The sequence below is a fragment of the Sminthopsis crassicaudata genome, chromosome 4, assembly GCF_048593235.1.
Source record: "Sminthopsis crassicaudata isolate SCR6 chromosome 4, ASM4859323v1, whole genome shotgun sequence".
Taxonomy (NCBI): Eukaryota; Metazoa; Chordata; class Mammalia; order Dasyuromorphia; family Dasyuridae; genus Sminthopsis; species Sminthopsis crassicaudata.
The window spans coordinates 29,148,470-29,166,488 of NC_133620.1; the positions used below are offsets into that span (position 1 = coordinate 29,148,470).

An 18,019-nucleotide genomic window follows, 5' to 3' on the forward strand; every position below is an offset into this window, starting at 1 on the left:
AAGCACCCACTATGTGCCAGACAACTATTATGTCATCTTACATGTGGTGAAATCCAGCCACTTTCTGGTATAAATCTATCTGGCCGAGTCAAAGCCTTCCTTTTCTGGGCCTTCCTGAGGCCGTGGTTGCCAGCTGGGGCGAGGCAATGGCCGAGGGTGCAGGGCAGGGAGCTTTGCTATCCGAGGCTCCTGGGTCCGGCCGCCCAAACTCTCGCCGTCAGGGCTGGCCTCGGCCCCCTCCCCCCCCTCCCTCGGAGGAGTGGCTGCCTCAGCCGTGGCTGCTTTTCTTCATGCCGCATTCAGGAGCCGGGAGCACCAGAACAGACTCCGTACCTGTTGGGCTGGACCCGCGGGGAGACAGTCGGGCAGGCTAGGACCCTTGCCCTCAGGGAGGATCCTGTGCAGTGAGGGACGGGGACCGAGGGATGGAGCACCGCCTCTGTAAACTCCTCAGAGCCGAGTGCAAGGGTGGCTGGGCTGGAAGGCCGAGGCCGACAGATGGGAGAAGCTGACATGGGAAAATGGGCAATTGGGGGGGGGCAGCCTGAGCTTTAGTGGAAGCTGGAACGTCCCAGGTTCTGTTCCGAGGACACAGAGTAGTGTGAGTTGGAGCAGAAATAGCCAGAGCTTCAAAATAGTGGCACACCGTGGGGTGGAGGCTCTTCAGGTCCGGCTGAGAAGTGGAAACTTTATTGGGTAAGCAATAAAAGGTCAGTGAAAGGCTGGACAGAAAGGAGGTTCAATAACGGTTAATGTGGAAAAGTCCTGAAGGTTTCAGTGGACCACAAGCTTGCTATGAGTAAATGGGGTGATGTGGCAGCCACAAACACCACGGGATCTTGGGGTACATGAGGAGGGGCCCAGTTTGTAGGACCTGGGAGAGGAGAGCCCCCCATTCTTAGGCAGTGTCAGAAAGGATAGAGCACTGGGTCTGGAGCCAAGACCCAGATTGGAATTTCACTTTGGACTGTGTGACCTTAGAAAAGTCATTTAACTTCAGTTTCTCTTTGTTCATCTGTCAAAATCCGCAAGATGAGATCAATTAGAGCCACTACCTCGATCAAGTGAGATATGTAAAGCACTTAACCCAGCACTTGGGATACAGTAGGTGTTTAATAAATTCTCGTTTCCCTTCTCCCTCCCTCTGTCCTCAATGCTGGTCAGACCTTCTCCGGAGGATGGTTTTGGGTCCCAGAGTTTAGGAGAGATAGAAACACGGCGTGTCACATCCAGAGGAAGGCAACCAGGACAGAGGGGGGCTGGCACCCCCCAAGGGCCGGGTGAAGTGACTGGGGACCCTGAATCTGAAGGGGAGTCAGTGGGGGTGGGGGAGCGTCTGCTGGGAAATACCACGAAGGGCATTGCTCGGGGCAGGGCAATCAGTGGGTGCCCTTACTGGAGCCGGGCTCCTTGGGATAACAGATGGGGGGGAGAGTCGGGTAAACAACTTCTCAGGGAAGGGGCTACGGGAGAGCTGACCCGGGCGGGGAAGGTTTGGGGAGCCTGCGGGGGAGGGGAGGGAGGGGCCCCAGGTGGAGGGCTGCCCACCCACTGAGATCAAAGGGAGGCACTGAGCCAGAGCCCGGGGGAGGATCAGGAGCAAGGCCGAACTCCCACCGAGATCCCGGAGAAGCCCAGGGAGGGGGCCAGCTTGGGAGGTGGGAAGCTGCTGTGCAGAGAGTGCTAGTAAAAGTTTAACAACTGGCTCATCGAAAAAAAAAAAAATCGTCATTTCTTTACGGTTTACTCTGACAGACACCCTTTTAAAATTTAATCTGCATCAAACATTTCTGCATCTCTTAGTTTGGACAAAAGTCCCGATTTGCAGCATTTGGGGATTTCCCAAGTGTAATCGATCACACTGAACATTTTACAATGGGCTTCGGTTCTGACTGGCTCGTGCATACCCCTGGTGCCGGCTCATTGCGCACACCTCTGCACGCTGGGAGTGAGGTGGGCATAGAAAAGGGCCCGTTTGTCTTTTGGGCTCCTAACCAGGATTAAGCACGTCGTTCCAACTGAAGGAGTAGTTATATTTGTCTTGTTCACAAGCACTAATTAAACGCCTACTGTGTGCCAAACACTGGGTTACAAAGAAAGGCGCCAGGAGCCTGTAATGGGGAGCTGCAGGGAGGAGGGGCACAATGTGCAGACAGAGTGAGGGTCCTGTCTTGGGATTCTCCTGAGATGGCTGAATCAGGTGAGACTCATGGGGGGGGGGGGAATTCCTTTCTTGGGTGTCTACAATAAAATGAACTACCTGACCTTGACCTTGACCTCCCTAAGTGCCTTGGGGATGGGTAGTGACCCCCACTTTCTTTGCACCCCAGAACCTCTTCAGTCCTCAGCCAAAGTCAGCCCCTGGCCCAGGCAGGCTCCTCCCTGAGGAATGATCCTGGGGGGAGGGGCCGGAAGGAGAGCGGAAGGGAGAGACGTGGGGATGGCCCAGAAGCAAAAGAAGGGGAGTGGGGGATGTGGGGATGTGGGAGGAGGGGCAACAAGGGCCCAGGAAACTCAGTGTGGGAGAATCCAGGCCCAGGCTGCCCCAACCCCTCGGAAATCTGACTTCCCATCGACCCCAGCCCCACCCCCCTCCGCCTGTCCCGGCCCTCCCAAGCAGTCAGGCTCTCACTCTGCCCCCCACCCCCCACAGGACTGCCTCTTCTCCTTCGGCCGCGTCCCTTCCATCCGTCTCGGAGCCCTTCGTCTACGTCGGCCCCTCCCCCTCGTCTGTCTTCAATCCTCCGGTCTACGCTGCACGCCCCCGTCTACACCGCGTGCACCAGGCCCAGTCCCCGCCAGCCGTCCTCAGCTCCCCTCTCCACCGGACACCCCCATCTAAACTAGTCCCCCGCGCTTCCATCTCCTCTCGATCCCGGAACCTCCGCATTTTCCGTCTGTTCCGGAGCCCCGGACACTTCAGACCCCTCCCCCCCATCTATTCCTCCTTTGCACCCGCGGCTTGACTCCTAACAAGACCCAAGGGCTCCGGAGGAAGGAACCAGCCACCGGCGCCCGCCGGCTCTGAGGCATGCGCATTCAGTCTCAGTCGCGGGCTCAGGGGAAACACCGGCTCTTGGCCTCCGAGGGGCGGGACCTCGGTGCCTCATTTGCATACCCATGATGCCTTGCTAGGGGAACCTTCGCTTTCTGTCGGGCTCGCTGAGCTGGTCCTCCAGAGTATTTTCCGGGGCTCCTGCGGCACACCTGAGCTCGGAGCACGAACGGCATCTCTTCGGATGTGGGAGGGCGGCGGGGCCGGCGGGGCGAGGACCGCCGTGACTGTACCCGGGTCCGGGGCTCCTCTGGGAGGAGAGCCCAAAACAACCCTGCATACTCTGGTTTCTCTTCAGATCGCATAAATCTTTCGCCTTTTACTAAAGATTTCCGTGGAGAGGAACAGTTATGAGTTTGGAACCAATTTTTTGAGGTCTTGCTCCGGCAAGGCTGTCTTTTGCCGTTAAAAAACATAGAACTTATTACCTAGACACGCTTCGCGAGATAGGGATGAGTTGTCCCAAAAATCTTTGCGCGTTTTCTCGCGATTTCTTAACTAGCATTGAACTCGCGTTCAACGCCGAAGTCTTTAAACTGCCCCCGACCTTTATGTGCAGTTTACACTCTAACGCCACATATTCATGGAAATGGTAGACAGAGAGAAGGTACTATTGACTGGACGAGAAAAAAGTGAAAAATTATCAATGCCCAGGATCTCAAGGTTTTAACTGAGTCCAGTTTCTTCTTGCCCAAAATTAATTTACATATTGGTTTACCCAGTAATCTCTGCGTCTTTCCCAACGAGAAAGTTTCCAGTGTTGATTAGTTGTACAACCAATGAGTATCTGTTCCCTCAGTTGCACAACCAATACTCATATCTAGTCCCCCCTGTAGAAGGCGTTACCCGCAGTTTTTCTGAGGTCGATACTGCAGAGCCGCACCAGCGACCGAGAAGTCACCGTGAGCTTACCCGGAGTGAGAGCTACTGGGTCGGAGAGAGCAACAAGCAGTTAGCATACTCTGGTTTCTCTTCAGATCGAATAAATCTTTCGCCTTTTACTAAAGATTTCCGTGGAGAGGAACAATCAAGAGTTTCTACCTAATTTTTCGAGGCCTTGTTGTTACAAGGCTACATCTTTTCTGTTTAAAAGTAGATATTCTTACTTGGTTGTATTGCAAGCTTTTCTTCCCGTGGAGTATAAGTGCTTAGAAGCGGAAAAAGAAACTCCTTGCAAAGAAGGACTGTCCGAATCTTCTTAAAAGTAGTAATCTCTCTCAAACCCTTTTCTGCCTGTGCGTCTCAGTCACGGTCTGCAAGTGCCTCCATTTTCTATTTTCTAAAAGGAGGTCGGGTGATTAAATAGAGACCAGAGTTCATAATCAGCAGGATCTGAATTCCAATTCCGACTCATTCTTAACTTAGCGACTGTGTGTTTCTCTTGACTAGTCACTTAAGTAAACTTTTGGCCAGTTTCTTCATGTGTAAAATGATGCTATCCCTGCCAATGACCTTCACAGGGAAGATCAAATGCGGCTCTTGGTGAGCCTTAAAATACTATACAGTAACCACAGAAACTACTGTTATTAGAGAGCCTCAGTAATAATAATACTAACAATAATGGCTAACTTACTACGCAACAGGTGCTGGGCTAAACGCTTTACAATTATCTCACTTGATACTCAAAGACAAACCTCGGAGCTGTAGAAGCAATCCATAATAATAGATGCTGTTATTGTCCCGGCTTTATAGATGGGGAAACTGAGGCAGACAAATTAAGTGACTTGTCCACTGTCCCAAAACTTATTAATAATGGGCCGATCTGAGGCTGGATTTAAATTCAGTAATCAATAAACTAAATAATATAATTATTATATTATATAAATTATATTATATATATAAATATTATATAATATTTATTAAAATTATATATAATATTATATAAAATTATATATATATATTATATTATATAAACTAAATAATATAAATAATAAATAAATAATATAATATCAAAAGTAATCAAATAAATAAATCAATAAAAAATAAATTAAAGGTTCTCTACGTGCCAAATGTGCTGAACATTAGAGATCCAAAAGAGGCAAAAGATAGTCTCCAACCCCAGTTGAAACGCAGCAGAAAAAAAAAACTACTTTTAAGAAGATTCGGACAGTCCTTCTTTGCAAGGAGTTTCTTTTTCCGCTTCTAAGCACTTAAGCTCCACGGGAAGAAAAGCTTGCAATATAACCAAGTAAGAATATCTACTTTTAAACAGAAAAGATGTAGCCTTGTAACAACAAGGCCTCGAAAAATTAGGTAGAAACTCTTGATTGTTCCTCTCCACGGAAATCTTTAGTAAAAGGCGAAAGATTTATTCGATCTGAAGAGAAACCAGAGTATGCTAACTGCTTGTTGCTCTCTCCGACCCAGTAGCTCTCACTCCGGGTAAGCTCACGGTGACTTCTCGGTCGCTGGTGCGGCTCTGCAGGAGGTTATACTGAAATGAAGACAATTAACAAATATATAGGAGGCAAAACCATATACAGAATAAATAGACAATAAAGGGGGGAGGGGAGGAAAGACAGAATTAAAAGGCTAGAAGATGGGTTTTTATTTGGGACTTAAAGGAAGTCAGATCAGAGGAGGGAGAGCTTTCCAAACATGAGAAAATGTCCAGGTCAGAGAGATGAAGGGTCTTGTAACAGAAAAAGCCAGGCAGCCTGTGTCAGTAAGGCCAAACAGACATGTTGGGGAGGACAATGGAAGACTGGAAATGGAGGTGGGGGCCAGGTTGTGAATGGCTGTGAATGACAGGACATTCTGTATTTGCTCTGGAAGGCAACAGGCAGCCACTGGAATTTATTGGTGATGACATGATTAAAACTGTGGGGATGTGGGGGAAACCACTTTATGACTGAATGGAAGCTGGATTGGACTGGTGAAAGACCACTGGGGAGAGAGCTGGGCAGACTCCCCACCTGCCAGGTTATTATAAAAATCCAAGCCTGGGGTGATGAGGGCTTGCACTGGAGAGGGCCTCATGTCAGAGGCAAGAAGGATGCTGCAAAGGTGAAGTCTGCAGGCCTTGGCAGCAGCTTGTGTTGTGTCACAGTCTCCTTGAGCTGTTCTGCCTCAGTTTCCCTGCACTAGTTTCCCTCATTGTCCTGACTGAGTTTCCATGAATTGTTCTATCTCAGTTTCCTTAACTGTCCTGCCTCAGTCCCCTAAGTCATAAAACCCACCTGGTTCCTTAAGACTGAGGACCATTTGCTCTAAAGTTATAAATTGTCAATGGGAGATGAGGAGCAGATCAGACTTCCTGACTCCTAGCTCCTTCTGCCCCCAAGAATTTATGACACTGCCCCTCTAAGATATTCCAAAAGATAAGACTATCACGGATATTTCACTGACATCTTGACTTCTGTTATTCAAACATCCTGACTCTGGCTTTTTCCTCTCCTTTGTCTGAAGAGCTATAAAAGTGTTCATGGTTCCCCCATTCATTACTGGACACTTTGAGACGAGAGTCCTGTCCAGTCAATTAAACTCTCCAATTAATAAAATATTAAAGAAAACTCTCTAATCTCTATCTTGCCTCAGTTTCTCCGGCATTACATTTTGGAGGTCCCAGCGAGATAATAGAAACTGAGACGGGATTAGAGATTAGAGATTACAGACCTCTTGGTCATCAAGGCCTGGGACGGCTCAGGATCTGAGTCTATTCCTAGAAAATCAACCCTCTGGATTTCTCCAGAGTCTCCGGGAAAAGAAGCAGCTCTTCAGCCGTGGACACGCCTTCAGATCCATTGATTGATTCGGCTCCTGGGAGAGTAAGTTTTTGTGTTGTTTTAGACACCTGGTCTGGTCTGGTCTGGTTCTGTCTGGTTATGCTATAGCATCTAGTAGCTCAGAATAATAATATGCCGACGGGCATCGAAATTCTGAGTAGGGTATCATTCTGGGACGCTGGAAGATATCCTCTGGATTGTTTTCTGTCTTCTCTGTTGTTAATGTTGTGACTGCAGTCTGTGTGAGTTTTGTCCTGTATCCCATGGGATGTTTGTTCTATGTTCTATGTGATTTGTCTGTTTTGTTCATGTAAGAGCTCTTTTAAGTTTTAGGAACTGTTGATCTTTTAAGTTGTAAGTTGTAAGAACTGTGATTGAGAAATTTGGTAATTGGATATAAGGGCAGAAAGGTTAGTTCTGTCAGAAACAGCAGTGTTTAAAGATAGTAGGAGTTTTTCCTCTGGTGGTATAGCCTTATATCTGTTAACTCAGCCACCTTATCATGGGAAACTCTGCTTCAAAAACAATAACTCCACTTGAATGTCTTCTTAGTCATTTTTCTGAGACATTTAAACATCATGATTATGGAATATCGTGGAAAAAGGCTAAACTGAAATTGTTTTGCCAGAAGGAGTGGCCTTCTTTTGGGGTAGGATGGCCCCCTGAAGGCTCCTTTGATAGGGAAATAGCTTGGGCGGTGCACAGGGTAGTCACAAGCGAGCCTGGCTATCCGGTTCAGTAGCCCTATATTGATGTTTGGCTGCAAGTTGTCTCTTACCCTCCTTCCTGGCTAAGGGCTGTGGCCATGACAAATGGTATTCGAGTTTTGGTCACACAGTCCCTGAGGCCAGACAAGGAAAGTTGCAAATTGCCAGCAGCTCAAACAAAAACGGAGAAAAAAGTTCTACAAGATTCTCCGGAAGACCCCTTAGATAATCTTCCCCCACCCTATTTGAGTTCAGGTCTGTATCCCCCTTTGCCTGGAAATCCTGAACCCGGCCTTTCACCATCTGGGCCTTTATCCCCTTCTCTTTCTCTGCCGCCGTCTCCCCCTGCCTCCGTTTCTTCCCCTGCCTCTGTTTCTTTTCCTGCCTGCACACAGGGGCTTGGTGGCCAGTACAGAAGTGCTGACTCCTGCCCCTTTGCCGACTCCCCCCTCCATTTCTCCGCCTGGCTCTTTGCAGCCTCTGTCTCTCTCACCTTCCTGTACTAGAGGTGGAGTTGAATACAATGCTTCGGGATCTGTGCAGCCAACCTCGGTTCTCCCCAAACCTGTTCTGCCTCTAAGGGAGATGAGGGGGGCGGAAGGCATTCCGTTCTTAGTCTATGTCCCGTTTTCTACAAATGATATTTATAATTGGAAAGCTCAAAATCCGCCTTTCTCTGAGAAACCTCAACCCTTGATTAATCTCCTTGAGTCTGTATTTCATACCCAGCAGCCCACGTGGGATGATTGTCAACAGCTCCTTACCACCCTCTTTACTACAGAGGAAAGGGACAAAATTAAAAGGGAGGCCAGGAAAGCTGTATTGGGAGCGGGAGGAGGATCTGTAGAAGAGCATCGTGCTCAGATTGAAGCCAGTTTTCCCTCTGAAAGACCTTCCTGGGACCCCAACTCCCAGCAGGGCCGTACTGGGCTCTCTGCTTATCACAGATACCTTCTCCAGGGTCTTAAAGCTGCAGCCAGAAAGCCTATTAACATGACCAAGATTTCTGAAGTTACTGAGGGTGCAGAAGAATCCCCGGGAGCATTTTTAGAAAGGTTGTATGAAGCTTACCGAACTTATAGCACAATTGACCCAGAAGCTCCCGAGAACTATAGATCTGTGAATATTGCATTTGTTAGTCAATCTGCTCCAGACATACGCAGAAAATTACAGAAGCAGGAAGGATATGAGGGCATGAATATATCTCAATTAGTCGAGATAGCTCTGAAAGGACATCTCAGGGCTTTCAAAATTCTCCTACGCTGTTTAGAGAAGCTCTCCATCTGGACCTCCAGCCCTTCCGCAAGGAGCATTCTTATTGCTCCCTGGTCCAATATGTAGACGACCTTCTCCTTGCAGCCCCCAATGAGTCTCTTTGCTTAAGGGCAACCCGTGCCCTTTTGCAACTCCTTCAATCCTTAGGTTACAGGGTCTCTGCTAAAAAGGCTCAACTCTGTTTTCTTGAAGTGTCTTATTTGGGGTATGTTTTCAAGTCTGGTCACCGGTCCCTGTCTTCTGACCGTATCCAGGCTATCCTGTCTATTGCAGTCCCCACTACTAAGAAACAGGTTAGAGAATTTTTGGGAACAGCTGGATATTGTCGCCTATGGATTCCTTCTTTTGCTGAGATAGCAAAACCTCTTTATTCTGTCACAGCTGGACAGGGTCCCCTCGTGTGGGGCTCTGAGGAGCAAGCTGCCTTTGATTGTCTGAAGAACGCCCTTATCAGGGCCCCTGCCCTAGCTCTTCCCGATATCACAAAGCCCTTTCATCTTTTTGTGGTGGAAGCTAGAGGTGTCACTAAGGGTGTTTTGACTCAAACTCTTGGGCCCTGGCGACGGCCTGTTGCATATCTCTCTAAGCGTTTGGATTCTGTAGCCGCTGGGTGGCCCCCCTGTCTTAGGGCCATAGCAGCGACTGCCCTCCTGGTAAAGGAAGCTGACAAGCTTTCCTTGGGCCAGTCTCTTTCTATCTCCGCCCCTCACTCTGTTGAGGCTCTGCTCAGGTCTGCCCCTGACAGGTGGCTCTCTCTAACGCTCGTATTACTCACTATCAGGCCCTGCTTCTGGACCACCCCCGCCTCACTTTCTCTAAATCGTCTGCCCTGAACCCTGCCACCTCGCTCCCAGATCCTAGTTCTGACCGGTCCCCGTGCATGACTGCTTCCAGCTGCTTGAGGAATCTCAGTCAGCAAGGCCTGACCTTTCGGACGTCCCGCTGAAAAACCCTGACCCGATCCTCTTTACTGACGGGAGCAGTTTTGTTGTGGGGGACACCCGTGTTTCTGGGGCAGCAGTGGTGGACTAGCCTTCTCTCTCTCCCCTTTCTTTGGTCTTCTTCCCTCCCCTCCGGATCATCTGCCCAGAAAGCGGAAATCGTGGCTTTAACTCAAGCCCTGTGCAGAGCAAAAGGAAAATCAGCTAATATCTATACTGACAGCCGCTATGCCTTTGCAACAGCTCATGTCCGCGCCTCTCCTTACAAAGAAAGGGGCCTGTGGACATCCGCTGGGAGGGAAATTAAGAATAAGGCAGAGATACTTTCCCTGCTCGATTCTATCTGGTTACCCTTCTCTGTTTCTATTATTCACTGCTCAGCTCACCAATCTGGTGAAAATGGAAGCAGTGGGGAATCGGGCTGCGGATGCAGCAGCTCGCCCAGCGGCCATCTCCTCCCCCACCTCTTCCTTGCCTTTGGCAATCACTCCCCTTCCTCCGGCACCTGCATACTCCCCTTCAGAGGATTCTTTCACTTCTCAGAGGGGAGGACAGAGGGAGGGAGCTTGGTGGTACATAAAGGACAAGATTTTTATTCCACAAGCATTAAGTAGAATGCTGGTGAAGGATTTGCATGATTTCACTCATTTGGGTGAAAAGAAAATGCATCAGTTATTGAGCAGATATTATATAAAGGATGTTAGCCAATTGATCAGAAGTTACATTCATAGATGTAACACTTGTGCTAGAGTAAATATGCAAAGAATTAAGGAAGTCAGTGTGGGAATCAGGCTTAAGGGACACGTCCCTGGGGAAAGATGGGAGGTAGATTATACTGAGGTACAGCTGGGTACAAATACCTGTGAGTTTTTGTGGATACTTTTTCAGGTTGGACAGAAGCCTTCCCCACTCGAAATGAAACAGCTCTCACAGTGGTCAAAAAGATACTAAATGAGTTACTGCCCCGCTTTGGTCTTCCAGTAGCCATAGGGTCTGATAACGGGCCTGCCTTTGTTGCCAAAATATCACAAGGCATAAGCAAGGCCCTGGGCATTGATTGGAAGCTCCACTGTGCTTACCGACCTCAGAGCTCTGGACAGGTAGAAAGAATGAATAAAACACTAAAGGAGTACCTTACAAAGCTCGTCTTAGAGACTCAGAGCTCTTGGGTCTCGCTCCTGCCATTTGCACTACTGAGGAGTAGATGCACTCCCAACAGACTGGGCTTAACTCCGTTTGAAATTCTGTTTGGGAGGCCACCTCCGATTTTACCCATGGTCAGGGAACATATAATGGCTGAAATTTCTAACTCCTCCCTTATCAAGTTTCTACAGGCCCTACAGAAAACCCAGAAGGACATCTCACACCTTGTTCGAGAAGCCCTTCCAGTTCCCCTCTCTGAACCAGCACATCCATTCCAGCCTGGTGATGCAGTCCTGATAAAAGAAATTTTCTACCTCTGGCCTAGAACCCAAGTGGAAAGGACCTTATACTGTGATTCTCAGCACGCCCACAGCTGTTAAAGTTGAATCAGTCCCCGCCTGGATTCACTGCAGCCCAGTGAAGCGGGCGGTCACCACAGAGTGGAAAACAGAGATTGGTGACGACCCTCTGAAACTGAAACTGATCCGTTCCTCCGGTCCTTTATTTCCCCCAAAGACATTGGGTGGGAAACCCTGGGAAGATTAATTCTTATATTTGCTCTGTTATTTTGTGAGTGCCTAAATTGTCTGTATATCCCCCCCTAAGGGCTCCTTTCCCCTTGCGCCGTTTCTACAGTCTGGAAGTGCTATTATGGGATTTTTCTTAATTTTCTTCCTCCTTCCTTTGTTTTCCAAAGCTCTGGGAAACCCACAGGCCGCAAAGCCTGTATGGACAATGACTGTTAGAGACCTCGCAGGCGGTCCCTCCTTTTCTGCCACCTACTACTCAGGCTTAGAACCCTCGATGACAGTAGATCCCTCCCTGGCTCCCTGCTTCTACTTCTGGGCTCCTATAGACCCCCGCTCCGACTTTGCCCTGGTGTTGGATGGTGCTCACCCCCTGGAGATAACTCCTTTAGGATGACCATCCAAACCTTTGATCAGCAGACTCAGACCACACTGGAACCCCCTCGCATTATCTTAACGATCCAGCAACCGTCCCACCAGAAGTGGGAACAGTCCCAAACTCTTACCCTTTGTTCCCGAGCAGGTAGCACGTTCGAATTCAGCCACTACCTCCTAGTTCAGCGTAAAGATCCGCCCCCATCTAAGCCCGTGGGACCTCTGACTGCTTTACCAGTCCTGGCTGATCCTATTCTGCCACCACCATCCCTAGCTCCCCAGACCCCTGCTCGGACCCAAAGTTCTCCTATTATTTCTAACCCCTTAGTTCCAGTTGACAGTCCCCCTGAATCCTTTGGTTCTCACTCTATGCTTGATTTGTTGCCCATAGTGCACTCCTCTTTGAACTCCACAAATCCCCAGCTGGGCCATGATTGCTGGCTCTGCTTTAACTCTGAACCCCCTTATTTTGTTGGGATTGCTCTGACAGACTCCGTTCCTGGAACCACTTCTCAGTCTAACTGTACCTGGGAGCAGCCTAAAATCACTCTCGGGAGTCTCCAAGGTATAGGAACCTGCCTAGTGACTGCTTCCACGAGTCTTTCTGACCCTCTCCTCCAGTTCTGTAACCCCAGTTCTTTGATTAATATTTCAGCTTCCTCATCAGATGGTGCAGTTTGGTATCAAGCCCCTGAAGGTTCATGGTTTGCCTGCAGGGATGGCCTGACCAGGTGTGCTTATTCTGCCCCTCTCCTCAGAAGGCCAGACTCGTTCTGTGTCCTGATAGCGGTATTGCCCAGCCTGTCTGTCCTTCCAGGAGGGGACGGATGGAGCCACTTCCGGTCCCATTCTTCCCCCATGGAGACAATCAGACAGAAACAGGCTCTGCCGATCCTTCCCCTCTTAGTAGGGCTCGGGTTGGCAGGCACCACCGCCCTTAGCACCGCAGCCCTCCTGAAGGGCAGTTCTGGGTGTGCTGAGCTAAGTGCACAAATGACCACAGACCTGACTCAGATCGAGTCATCCATCTCCAAACTGGAAAGCCAAGCTGACTCCCTGGCTGAGATGGTACTCCAGAACCGTAGGGGACTTGACCTACTATTTCTGCAGCAGGGAGGCCTGTGTGCTGCCCTAACCGAGGAATGCTGTTTTTATGCTAATAACTCTGGGGTGATCAGAGAAAGTCTAGCCCTGGTTCGTAAGAATCTTGAGACTAGACGACTGGAGCAGGCACAGGGAAAGAACTGGTACCAGTCACTGTTTAATTCTTCCCCCTGGCTAACACTTGTTACATCTATTGCAGGACCTTTGATTCTCCTTCTCCTTGCCCTTGCCATAGGTCCTTGCATCTTCTTTACTCTGGTCCGCCTCATCCTCTCCCAAGTGGAGTCGGTCAAAATTATGGTGCTAAGACCTCCTGGGTATCAAGAGGAAGGTGTTCAAAGATTTGAACATTTAGGAGAGAGAGTGTGGAATGTTGTGCCACAGTCTCCTTGAGCTGTTCTGCCTCAGTTTCCCTGCACTAGTTTCCCTCATTGTCCTGACTGAGTTTCCATGAATTGTTCTATCTCAGTTTCCTTAACTGTCCTGCCTCAGTCCCCTAAGTCATAAAACCCCCCTGGTTCATTAAGACTGAGGACCATTTGCTCTAAAGTTATAAATTGTCAATGGGAGAGGAGGAGCAGATCAGACTTCCTGACTCCTGGCTCCTTCTGCCCCCAAGAATTTATGACACTGCCCCTCTAAGATATTCCAAAAGATAAGACTATCAAGGATACTTCACAGACATCTTGACTTTGGTTATTCAAACATCCTGACTCTGGCTTTTAGTAAAAGTTTATAACTTCCCCCCATCCTGATTTTCCCGCTTTTTCCTCTCCTTTGTCTGAAGAGCTATAAAAGTGTTCATGATTCCCCCATTCATTACTGGATACTTTGAGACGAGAGTCCTGTCCAGTCAATTAAACTCTCCAATTAATAAAATATTAAAGAAAACTCTCTAATCTCTATCTTGCCTCAGTTTCTCCGGCATTACACTTGGACATGGGGGATGAGGGAGTGAGGAGGCCAGGATACTCCTAGGTTGTAGGCCTGAGGGATGGGGAGGGAGGTGCTGCCCTCTATCACATGTCAGAGGTGGCAGAGAAGTCAAAGAGAATGAGGATAGAGAAAAGACACGTGTCAGTTAGATCCTTGGTACCATTGGAGAGATGGGCTTCAGCCAAATGATCAGGTCAGAGGTGGGACTGTGAGGGGCTGGGGGAGGAGCAAGGAGGAGCCACCCCTTATGGATACCTTTTCAAGGAGGTCAACTACAAAGGGCAGAAGAGACTTAGTGATGGGGTCCAGAGTGACTAGTGGGTTGGCAGAGAAAGTCTGAAGTACTGATAAGATAACACTTCCTGAGGCTAGCAGGGAAGGGTACTGCTTCCAGTCTCACTCCTGTGGAGGTTTTGGGTAATCCCACTTTACTGTATCCAATCAAAAAGCCAAATCATGGTGTCCAACCCCCTGAGCTTAAATTTCCCCTATAAATCTGCCCATGGCCCATGCTACCTTAACTGAATCCCTGTTGGGGTTAGGCCAGCCTCAGTGTTCTGCCTCTGGCGTCTTTGTCCCTCTGCCCACATAGCCATGGCTAACTCTTTTAAGGCTAAACTCCTTTGTGGATTTAGCTCCCCAGTTAATGGCATTCTTCCACCTCATGGAGTGTTCCCTGGGAGTTTCACTGGGGAACTTGTCTTTCTCCTTGTTAATTGTTAAAGCCCACTCCTTGTGTCTAATTTATCTCATTTTTGACTAACCTTGGCTCATGTTTGTGGGCAGGAGGGGAGCAGTCAGTAGAGAAGGAGAGATTGAAAATAAGTGAGGTTGTATGTGAAGATAATGGAATATTATTGTTCTATAAAAAAACGAACAAGCTGATTATAGGAAGGCCTGGAAAGATTTACATGAACTGATGCTGAGGGAAGCAAGCAGGACCAGGGGTACATTGTACACAGTAACAGCAAGAGTGCGCAATGATCTGAAAGGCTTGGTTCTTCTCAGTGGTTCAGTGATCCAAAACAATCTCAATAGACTTTTTTTTTTTAATAGCTTTTTATTTACCAGACATATGCATGGGTAATTTTTCAGCATTGACAATCGCCAAACCTTTTGTTCCAATTTTACCCCTCTTCCCCCCCCCCCCCATGGCAGGTTGACCAATACATGTTCAATATGTTAAAGTATAACAAGTGCATATAAACATATAAAGTATAAACTAAGTACAATATAAGTACAATATACAAAATATAAATTAAGCACACATGTCCAAACAGTTATTTTGCTGTAGGCCTGTGAAGGAAATCAGAAATGCAGGCAGACTTTGGACAGAAAATGCCATCTGGAGCCAGAGAAAGAAGTGAGGAGACTGAATGTAAATCCGCACGTGCTGTGTTCGCTTCTTCTTTTTTTTTTCCTCTCTCCTGTGAGCGACTTTCCTTCGGAGAACTGCCCCGGACGCCGCGTCAGCTGGTGGGGAGGACCCAGGAGGGGGGGGGGCTCGGCCTCGGGGGCAGCTGGAGTCTTACAGGGTGAAAGGTTCGAGAGGGCGAGGGGCGTGTCCTCTCGCTAGATCTCGGGACGCGGCGCTAACTCCAGGGGTCTCCCCTCTGCGGTCCGCGGGCGCCCTGCTGAGTGGCCCGGGGCCTTCCCAGAGGAGAGAGAATGTAAACGGCCAGCTCTGCCGGGGAAGGACGCGGAGAGAAGTAGAGACGCCCGGGACGCAGAGGGACGCGGAGACACTTACACCTGCTCCTGTTGAGATTGCCAATACAGGGAGGCTGTTTGGCCCCCCAACGTCGGCCGGGTCCCCACGTCAGTGGGGAAGAGGGCGTGTTTGGCCCTGGCCTCCCGTAGCCTCGGAGCGGTAGGAGCTCCCACTCCCCCACGGTTTTTCCTTTTGCTCTAATTTCTCTCCTAACATGATTCATAAAGCGATGAGTTTAAAATAAATAAATAGAAAAAAAGAAAGGAAGGAATAGGGAGAGAGGGACGGGGTCACGTGAACAGGCAAAGGGTCATCCTTGGTAAGGAGCAGGGCTGCCTCATCACATCAGACACAGCAGAAAGACAGCGGCATCCGGGTCCCTTCCAGTTTTCAGGCAAAAAAGGAACAAGGTCCCCTCCCCCGTTTATTCAGAGTCTACAATGCGCCCTTCCCCTCCCTCCTCCATTCTCCACGCGCCTGCCAGAGCAGCTTTCTCCTAAAAGGCCGCCCTGACCATATCCTTCTCCAGTCAAGAAGTGTCCGCGACTCCTGGTTTCTGGGATTAAGCAGAGGCCGCTGGCTTTGACCCCTGAGCATTATTTTTCACTCTGGCCTGGCCTAACTGGCTTCCGTGCTGCCCCTCGAGTTCTCCAACTGCACGGAGGTTTGGCTAGGAGGACCCCTCCCCCTCTCCCTTTTTATCTCACTCCCACCCCTCAAAGGGCATTACTGAGTGAACCAGGCAAAGGCAGGGAAGCAGTGATCTACATTTATTAATTCTTGCCATAGGCCAGGCACCGAGCTTATTGTCTTGTCCCTCGTTCTTGAAGAGGATCAGGAGGTCAGGGCGTAGATTCCATGACTTGCAAGTGAATCGGATTTAAGCGAGGGAGGGCTGCGCGAGGTCACCTGCCTCACTTTCTCCTCGGAGCCACCAGGGATTGTGGCCAGGGAGAGATCTGGTGGGCTGCAGATGGACCCCGGATGCCGTGGGAGCCCTTGGCCACACTTTCAAGGCAGAGAATGGCCTCTCTCTCCTAGTCAGAAATAAATAAAGCTTGGAGAGACCAAATGATGAGATTGGGGTTCGGTCACGTGAGGACTGGCCATTTTCTTTGGCGAAAAGGTAGGTTTGTTTATGAGAAAAGCTTACTGACTCGCCGGACTTTCCCATCGGGTACGGTAAGGCGGGGCTACCGCGGGGGTGGGAGACTGAGGCCGAGGCGATCCCCATCAGCTCCTTGCCTCCGGGAATGATGTCATCAGTACTTCCCACTTCCTCTGCCACCCTCACCCAGTGACCCGCATCGATGTCTGAGATCGAATTCGAACCCAGACCTTCCTAACTACCCAGGGGCCCCTGTGCCCGGAGATGCTCGGGAAGGCGCAAACGAAGGAGGCTCGGGGCTGAAGGCATCTGGTCTCGAGCCTGGGGGACCAGAACCGAAGCAGCCCGAGCAAGAGAAGGGGAGGGAGGTTAAAGGGAGAGGGCAGGTCTGGGGGAACGGACGGAGCGGGTGCAGCCTGGGGCCGTGGCCCGAGCGTCCGTCTGGGAGGAAGCTCGCTGTCCGGATTGAGCTGGGACTCGCAAACCGTAGACAAGGGAGAGGATGCGGAGACCGTCAGGGAGGGCCCGGGCCTCACCGAGGAAAACCAATAGTGCGGGCAACTGAAGCAGCGACCGAGCTCATCTGCATACCCACAATGCAGTGCGAGCAGGCGCTTCTCAGCCGTCCGCCCGCAAGTGACTTCTCCGGCGTCCGAGGGCCAGGGTTCGTCCTGGGCTGGACTGTCTCGTGCGCGGTCCCGAGGCAGAATGGAGGGTCCCTTCTGTCCTCGGGAGGAAAATGGTCGCCGTGAGTGTACCCGAGGTGACGGTGCCAGGGCCGGGCAAGGCCGGAAGCCACGAGCATACTCTGGTTTCTCTTCAGATCGTATAAATCTTTCGCCTTTTACTAAAGATTTCCGTGGAGAGGAACAGTTAAGAGTTTTTAACTAATTTTTTGAGGCCTCGTTTTTGCGAGGCTCCTACTTCCAAGTTAAAACGGTAGCTGGCGCTGCGAGCATTTCTTAGCACTTCCCGCTTCGCCATTAGGTGGCGTGGAAGGTAGTGTTATGATTTAATCGCACCAAAAACTTAAAATTCTCCAGTGCGGGGCTTGTGTGAGCTTTGGGGTTCACGTACTTAGCCTCCGTAGGCCCCTGGTGTGTTGTGGTGACATCCTTTGTCGCTCGTTTTCCTGTGGTGAAGCCGTTTTAAGTGTAATATCTTTTCAGGGGTGTATTTCGGTAGTGATACTCGGTTGTGTATTCTGTTTGTACAAGTATTACCGGTGTGATCTGCCTTTGCTTGCTGGGAACCTCCCTCCCCCCTCCCGCGGGACTTTGCCAGGTTACTCAGCTAGGCACACTGGGGTTACGTGTCTCCCTCAGGCTCCAAAACGGGCATTAAGTGTCAGAAGCCAGATCTGGACTTGTGCCCTTCGGGCAACCGGCCTAGTCCTCTAGCTGTCAGTGTGC

General features: G+C 49.8%; 4 non-coding genes across 4 annotated transcripts; 3 read left to right on the top strand and 1 right to left on the bottom strand.

The window, feature by feature from the left end:
• Positions 1-3,333: 3,333 nt before the first annotated feature.
• LOC141541958 (U5 spliceosomal RNA) lies at positions 3,334-3,449 on the top strand. Its single transcript, XR_012481973.1, has one exon. It is a non-coding gene; the product is annotated as a U5 spliceosomal RNA (small nuclear RNA).
• A 563-nt stretch (positions 3,450-4,012) lies between these two features.
• LOC141541954 (U5 spliceosomal RNA) lies at positions 4,013-4,128 on the top strand. The gene has a single exon (XR_012481969.1). It is a non-coding gene; the product is annotated as a U5 spliceosomal RNA (small nuclear RNA).
• Positions 4,129-5,276: 1,148 nt separating this feature from the next.
• On the bottom strand, positions 5,277-5,392 carry LOC141541955 (U5 spliceosomal RNA). Its single transcript, XR_012481970.1, has one exon. It is a non-coding gene; the product is annotated as a U5 spliceosomal RNA (small nuclear RNA).
• A 12,018-nt stretch (positions 5,393-17,410) lies between these two features.
• Positions 17,411-17,526, top strand: LOC141541952 (U5 spliceosomal RNA). Its single transcript, XR_012481967.1, has one exon. It is a non-coding gene; the product is annotated as a U5 spliceosomal RNA (small nuclear RNA).
• The last annotated feature ends 493 nt before the right edge of the window (positions 17,527-18,019 follow it).